Source organism: Xyrauchen texanus, chromosome 3 (assembly GCF_025860055.1).
Source record: "Xyrauchen texanus isolate HMW12.3.18 chromosome 3, RBS_HiC_50CHRs, whole genome shotgun sequence".
Classification (NCBI taxonomy): Eukaryota; Metazoa; Chordata; class Actinopteri; order Cypriniformes; family Catostomidae; genus Xyrauchen; species Xyrauchen texanus.
The window spans coordinates 39,451,322-39,460,160 of record NC_068278.1 but is presented as its reverse complement, the minus strand read 5'-3'; positions in this window follow the sequence as shown (position 1 = coordinate 39,460,160).

The following is an 8,839-nucleotide window of genomic DNA, read 5'->3' as shown; positions in this document are numbered from 1 at the left end:
AATAAAAGATTGGATGGCCAGAAATTTCCTTCTACTCAATTCTGACAAAACAGAGGTTCTAATTATTGGACCAAAAAACTCTAAAAATAAGCCACTAAAATATAATTTGACTCTAGATGGATGTACTGTTACATCATCTTCAACAGCTGAAGAACTTAGGTGTTATATTTGATACCAATCGGTCCTTTGAAAATCAAATTACAAATGTTTGTAGAACAGCATTCTTCCACCTAAGAAATATTGCTAAATTAAGGCATATGCTCTCGGTTGCTGATGCCGAAAAACTAATTCATGCATTCATGACCTCAAGACTAGATTATTGTAATGCATTACTGGGAGGATGTCCAGCAAGATCAATAAATAAACTTCAATTGGTTCAAAATGCAGCAGCCAGAGTGCTGACGAGAACCAAGAAATATGATCATATTAGCCCCATTTTATCATCGTTACATTGGCTACCTGTTAAATTCCGTATTGATTTTAAAATTCTGTTAACTACGTACAAAGCTTTGAATGGTCTAGCTCCGCAGTACTTAAGTGATCTTCTACCACGCTATATTCCAACACGTTCATTAAGATCGCAAAATTCTGGCCTATTAATAGTTCCTAGAATATCAAAATCCACTAAAGGAGGAAGATCCTTTTCATATTTGGCTCCTAAACTATGGAATAGTCTCCCAAACACTGTTTGAGATGCAGACACACTCTCTCAGTTTAAGTCTAGACTAAAGACTCATCTATTTAGCCAGGCATACACCCAATTTATACTTCAACCCACAATTAGGCTGCTTTAGTTGGGTCTGCCAGAACCAGAAACCAGAAACATTGAGCATGATCTCTAACTCTGCAATAAATTAAATGGCATCTACGCTTACATCTTTTTATTTGTTTCCCTGTCTCAACCTCGGGACTCCTATCCTGAGGTCACCAGAACCGGCTGGATCCAGCACCATTCCTGCTTCATGTTGGACTCCACTGCTACATGTCGCAGAATGATGATGACTAAATGCAGCCGGTGCCAGCCAAACATCACTTCAATCTATTATGACGGACTTCAGAGGATGAAATGATGCCAACTCCAACCTGCATCACCTCGGTCTATTTATGGACTACGATCTTGAAATGAAATGCTTAGACTAACTATTGCCAACAAAAGCCTTCATCAGCCAGTTAACAAGGACAATTGCATCTATGTGAACTTCTGCAATTAATCAAGATGGACTTCAAAGACTTTGGTCATTAATCTTATAGTTCAAACACAATCGATGTTTAATCACTGACCCTTAACACTTAGTTTAATAATTTTAAACCATGATTTTACCTATACATAAGTAATATTTACATTATATTCATAATGTTAGCCAGAGGGGAACTGGCCCCCACAGTGAGTCTGGTTTCTCCCAAGGTTATTTTTCTCCATTAATCTACATCTTATGGAGTTTTGTGTTCCTTGCCACAGTTGCCTACAGCTTGCTCACTGGGGTTATTAATACAATTATCATTTAATTATTTTTAAACACTATTAAAAATCGTATTTTATCTAAATTACATAATGATGATTAATCGACTTCATAGACATTACAGTTTTATCATCTGTTAAAGCTCCTTTGAAACGATGTGTGTTGTGAAAGGCGCTATACAAATAAAATTGACTTGAAAAATTGACTTGACTATATAAACATATCGAGCAATTTATTATAGGAATACTATTGCCTGATGTGGTCTTGTTCTGTTGTAGCACATCCGCCTCAAGATTCAACCTGTTGTGCATTCTGCGATGCTATTCTGCTCACTAAAATTGTACAGAGTGATTATCTGAGTTACCGTAACCTTTCTGTCAGCTTGAACCTGATGAGAGAGAAACAAGGCATTTCTGTTCACAGAACAGCTGCTCAATGGATGTTTTTTGTTTTTGGCACCATCTATTTGTGCATTTTACCACTGGTGTGTAGAAAAGAAATATGATGTTGCAGTTTGATCCTTATTTGTGTATCCCTGTGTCTTTTTTTCGGACAACAACTGCCAATCAGCGTAGAGTGATCCAAAAATATTTTATTTTATGTGTTGTCCCTTTGATAATGTTTTCAAGTATGAGTTGATACATTAAGCTGGCATCTCATTCCTTGACATCATAAAAGTGACTCATTAAGTTGAATCTGTAATGTAACTGGAATGCTTTGGTTGTATTTTAAGTTGGCATCAAATTTCAGTTTTTTGATAGTTCATTGGGTCAAAGAGTTACAGAAAGGGGGTATGGTGGGGGGTTATAGTATATGCGTTTACATGTTTGTATATTCTGTAGTAGATGTATATTGTGCTATGACAAATACAGTGCTGAGCAGATGTGTATTGGGTTCCTGTTTGGTTCCTTAGATTACAATATAGGTCTATAATATAATCGAGAATTGAAAAATATTCTTTTTGACAGAATTATTACTATGTAGTGATAATTTTATAATTAAGGTCATATTTTATAGCCGTTAGTTTAATGGTATGCCAGAATCTTACATTTACATTTAGCAGATGCTTTTATTGAAAGCGACTTGTGTAACAAATGCAATTAATCATATAAAAGTCAACTATAGTATATCTGCAGTATCGCACTGACAAGTTCAAATAGTAGCTAGAGTATTATAGAAGCTAGGTAAATAAGCAATTCCATTTTAGTTAATTCTATTTGTGTGGATAGAACAGTTATGTTAAAACCTTGCAAAATTATATATATTAAAAAACAAATCCCTCAAATGAATACATTTTAACATTCTATAAATAGGTAGATGTTACAATTTGACTGTTAAAGCTGAAATCTTAAATGAAACCATGTTTTGATACTAAATCACCTATAGTAAATATTGTAAGTCTTTGTTCATTGACATGTCAGTCCAGAGTAAACATAGCTGCTTATAATCCTTTTCCCTGTAACTGCAACATTTAGACACATTTCGTATGGAAAGTATGAAAGATATACAGAATTAAGGATTAATTGGTCAAGGCACATTTATTGGTAATATGATAAATAGATGAAAGCACTGTGCTTATCCACATCACGTCAAGTGTGCTAATAACACAAATTATTCAGTTTAGGTAAGACTCGGTCACCAATTGTTTATATAAATGGTGTTTGTAATGGCATGCTATGTGTATTGTGTTTGCAGTGGTGGTTAGCTGCAGTGAGGTCAGGCGAGAACCCCACCCCTCTCCTCTCCGGTGTGCCAGAGTGCTAGATGAAGACTTTTGTTCTGGTGCCCTTGTATTCTACTGGCACCTCATCTCACCCACCATGCCAATTCGCCTTATCAAACAAGTGCGCGTGTTAAATTGATGTAAGGTCAGTGTGAAAACATAGAACAGATATGATGGAAGGTATTTAATTTAGTCGATGATTAGGGTTTGGTATAGACATAAGTAAGGATGCAGTAAGGATGCAGTTGAGGAATGCTGCTGAAGTTGGCTGACTTAACAGGTTTCTTAAAGTGACACTCCACTGATAATATCCACACATACACACACACTGTTCCTCCCACACACCCACTCTCTCACTGTCAGAATCATGGTAGTTGGTCTGCAGTGCCAGCACACACCCCAGGAACGCCCATATTTTACAGCAGTAACAAGGTATACTGAGCAGTCTCGCACACACAAACACACTTACTCGTTCAACAACACACTTACTTGACACGTAATATGATTATCAGCTTGAATAAAATACATTGTTTTAAGTGTCACTTTATATTATAATCCAAAACATGAGTGCTATAGTATCTAGCAATTTTATATTCATTTTGAAAGTCGACTGTCATCAGGTAGTTTCAAATGGATTTCTAGATCTTTTCTGTTATGTCTATACTATATGTGTTGCAAACAGTTTTTATTTTTGATTTACATTTAGAAACGTTAGTGTGTGCGTTTGTGTCTCCAAGGTTCTGTTTTGTGCCTGGCCATATGTGCATGTCTGCATATTTTGCAGTAAGAAGACACCTTTGTCCCTGTCTCATAGACGTTGTCCCACACAGCCATATATTCAAATCTGACATAGAAGAGACTACATATTTCTCTATTCTCATTTGTTTTTCTATCATGGTCGGGACATTCCATTAACTTTATTGTTTTTGTACTCTATCCCCTAAACCTAAATCTGACAGAAACCTTTTTTGCGTTTTTGGATTAAGACATTATTTAGTCTTTATTTAGTTGTTGCCCAAAATGTAGGTGATTTAATAAACACAAATAGAAACAAGTACAATACTAGTAATAGCGAAATAACATTACCAATGTTAAGAAAGCAGAAATTACATGCAAGAAAAATACAACATCTAAGCAGAAATATGTAAGCAGAAACAGAGCAAGGGATTGAGAGGAATAGCTTTAGCTGTTATAGGAAGAACTGTTAATCAATTGTAATTTTCTATTAGAGAGTTAAACAGCTGGTATGTGAGTAAATAGCTGTTTTTAGCAGGCAAGCTTAGCTTCAGCTCACCCCCTCAGCCCAGCTGATTCCTCTAAATCTAGCACAGTGGACCAATAGAGAGCAGTCAGCCACAGTCCCAGCCACAGAATTACTGAGAAAACATTGCTGTCATCTTCTCTGGTAGCCTTTTTTGCATGTGGATGTATGTAGTCTTGATCTCAAATGAATGTGAGGTAGTGTGCTGTATTTGAGGGGTCGACCAAAAAGATCACGTATGACTAGCATGCAGTGCTATTTTATCATGTTGTTCATACTGCTGTATTTATTGCGATCTCTCGTTCATCACTCTCTTGTTTTCAATCTGTCGCTGCTGCCTCTTCTCTCACACACGCTCTCTCTCTCTCTCTCTCTCTCTCTCTTCTCTCTGTCTCTTTCACATTTGCATGTGCCCTCTCTCTTTTTCTCTCTCTCTCTCTCTCTCTCTCTCTCTCTCTCTCTCTCTCTCTCTCTCTCTCTCTCTCTGTCCTCAGATGGCTTTCAGCCTACTTTCCTACAACAGAAAACAGAGCAGAGTGGAGTCTGCATTCACAGTCAGTGGCAAGCACAAGAACCAGATAGATGTCCACTTTAAGTGTGTGTATACGTACATGTAAATGTGTGTCAAGCTTTCCTGAAACCACACAACCACTTCAGTATGGTATGTGTTTTTCTATTTTTTCTTTCTCTGTTTTCTACTGTGCAGTGAGTAAAGTAACAACCAGGGTTTTGAAATTAACTTCTTGGCTCACCGGCCTCTGAACAAGAATGATATTAGTTTAGCAGGACACAAACCTGATGATTTAAGTCACCTTTAGAATGTCATGGACAGTGATTATTCAATACTTTATTCATAATTAATGGAAGTTTTAACCACTTCATTCTAAATTGTACTTGCCTATATTACATTTTACCATTGTTCTACCATTGTTAACAGTGGCATTTGTATTGATAAGGCCATTACCTTATGGGTGGCTCAACATTACTGTGGTTAGGTGATCTTATCTCTGGAGCACGCTAACCGTACGTGTCCACTGCCACTGTTTTTAATTAATTCCAATGAAAATCCAACTCACGAGCATGGCGCTCGGCTCCCATTGGAATTAATTGGTCAGCTTGGAACACAAAAGGTGATTTTTATTAAAGAATATCCAGTCCAGATTTATTCTATGGTTATATTTTCGTCATTTTGGGTCTTTTCACACCAGATCATCATTCACTTTCATTGCACGGAATAGAGTGACTAGGATATTCTTTACAAAAAAATGCGGCATTTGTAAAAATGCAACAACAACAAAAACAGTTGTACAGGTATGGAATGACATGAGGGTGAGTAATTGATGACATATTTTTTTATTTTAATGTGATCTCTTTTATGTTTAAAAACAATTATTTCACTCTTTTAACACAAATCTCATTTTATCTTTTGAATGTGCTTGACCGTTTAACTTTTGACTGTTCTTCGCATTTTATATATTTTTTACATCACTCTGATCAAAAACACTGAGAATGCCCCCCTCCGTCTACCTCTTACTCTTTCTCCCTCTTTATCCCCTTCCCAACCCTCTCTCTGTCAACTAAAACCCTTTCATAATGAATGGCAAGGTACGATAATAGCCTTTTGGTTGCTATAGTAACCAGACAGGAGCTCTGTTCGTGCTGTATTTTTTGTCCTAATTTTTTTTTTCCAAGGGGGCAAATGACAGTGGAATGTGAGGCGAAACCCTCCCTACTTTTCCTCTCTCTCTTTCTCATACACTCTTGTACTTAGCTTCTGTCTTTTTCTGCATCCTCTATATAACAAACATGTTAATCTTGGAAATAAGTTCCTATTAATACTGAGAAAAAAAATTATAACCTTATTATGGAAGATATCAAAGTATTTCAAACTAAAGCAATTTAATAACGCAAAGCTCTGACCATTTTTGTTTTTATCTTTTGTTAATCACACTATACCTGGGTCCCCATAATTTCATGAAACAACTGCAATTTTTATTTTGTTTTAGCATCTTTTTTATTTTGTTTTAGCATTTTTATTAAAAAAAGCTACCCCACGTGAATTGTGTGTATGTGGGGGTTGTTAATATCTCATTGGGGCTGTAATATTTGTAATATCATAATATCTGATGCTCTGTGCATTCTCGATAAGCACTTTTCTCTGTACCAAATACTGTAAGTATCATTTAACCTTTCCTTGGATAGTGCCACTGTTTCAGTGCGCACAGCGAATGTACTAGTGAAGTATCAATGAGAATCACTTCGGTGGTGGCACAGGAAGCGCGTTTCCAACATATTGGCTTGCAAGTAGCTCCTGTATGAGTATGGGTGTTTTCAAACTGGAGTTCTCTTAAACCTCTGCATGCCTGTAACTGTGTGAGTATGGTGTTTTCAAACTGGAGTTCTCTTAAACCTCTGCGTGCCTGTAACTTCTGCTCCAGCGGGCCTTTTCAGGTGCACGATTAATCGCCTCAGGTGAGTCAAGGTCCACTGTTAAAGATTTTATTGTTAAAAACAGTACATCTGGGTTGCCAGCATGTTATTGTCAAATTAATGTTGTCTTGCTGTTGCTGAAATTAACAGCTAGATACTGTTTTTACAGCTACAGTATACAACTGTAATTTAGCAGTATATAGCAGTCAAATTACATACTATCTACTGTTGTTGAAATTAACAGCTATGCTGTCCCAGCATTCACTGCGGCATGAAGAAATTACTTTGTTTTTTTTAAGGTTTACTGGTTTATATGGATGTTGTTTTTGTTGTAGTCTAAGTTACTTGTATTTTAATGTTCAGCTTTTACTTTTTTACGTAAAGGTATGTTTGTTAATTGTCACCACTGTTGCGTTTTGTATGCCGAGAGTTGATTTCTGTTTGTGTCTTTATAGCAACTCGAGTTATGCTGTAAATTCACCAAAAACATCAAGCTCTCAATTTGCTGATATAATTATGCTGAAATATCCTTTAATGTTTTTGCTTTTATGTTTTATGTTTAATGCATCACTATTGTCACATATAGTGCCATTTGCAAGGTATGATCAGATATTCAGTCTGACCTTAGATTTTGTCTTCAAGTAGCACAGTGCAACAAATGTTTTAATTAAACATAAATTGACTGGCTGGAATAACATAATATAATAATAAAGAAGGTCCAAGGTGCCAGCTCAGGAGAACATTAATCACTGTAATGGTGACTTCAAACAAAACACAACTATTGATAACAAAACAACAACACTAATTAAACTAAGACTAATATTAAGTCTGAATAAAAACATTTGTATGCGTTTTTTTTTTTTTTTTTGTAGCTCCAGTGCATTACCAAAGCATACATACTTATTCATTTTACATTTATGCATTTGGCAGACACTTTTATCCAAAGTGACTTACAGTGCAATTATTACAGGGATAGTCCCCCTGGAGCAACCCGGAGTTAAGTGCCTTGCTCAAGGGCACAATGGTGGTGGCCGTGGGGTTCAAACCAGCGACCACTTATTCAAGTGCAAAGGCTTATGGGTATTTCACCATTGTGGTATACTTTTATTTTACTGTGTACAGGTTGTTTATATATACATTTTCATTGGGGGGGTCATATATGATCTGATTAAGTATAAATGGCTATTTTAGGCTATGTAGTGTATGCCTATTTGTTTTCACATATTTTATTTACTCAGTCAGTTCATCAAGTTGGCTATTTTCCAAAAAAATGCTGTCTGTTTAAGTGGTTAAACATCTTTATTCTGTGAGTGGATGCCATATTTTTGGGCAATATATTAGTTTTGCGTTTCTCGTTGGCCTGTTTTTCTATCCTAGGTTGGGTTTTTTTTATTATTATTTCTTTATTTTTAACAGTTAAAACTTTCTCAACTGAACAGCTGTCAGTTTTTGTAGTAGAGCATAATGCACATCACAAAATATCTTATCAGTGCATTTTTTTAGACTTTGTCTACTTGTTAATTCTTTCAACAATGTGCTGACTGTCATAATATTTTGGGTAACTTTTACTTTTGGCTATTAGGTTTATGCCTATATTGGCTAACTTTAATTCTGTGAATGCCTGTCATTATTTTTGTGTTTAATATACATTGATCATAATGCAAGGCCATAGACTACATCGCAAATATATGCCCTTTATCAGTGGCATTTGGTATTTTATTTGGCTATCGGAATAATTGATGAAGAATTTAAATGGGTTGCATATACACTATGTTTATTATTATTATTATTATTATTACTGTCTTCTGATGGTTTTTTACTTTTTAAACTAGCCGATTTCCGAATTTCCATTTAAACGTTAGTGAAATTAGTTGGTGTGCACATCCCTAATTGAAATGGTGTTATGGCATTGCACAATAACAACCACAAAATGCTGCTTTTTACCAAAATAGTCTGCATTGTTTG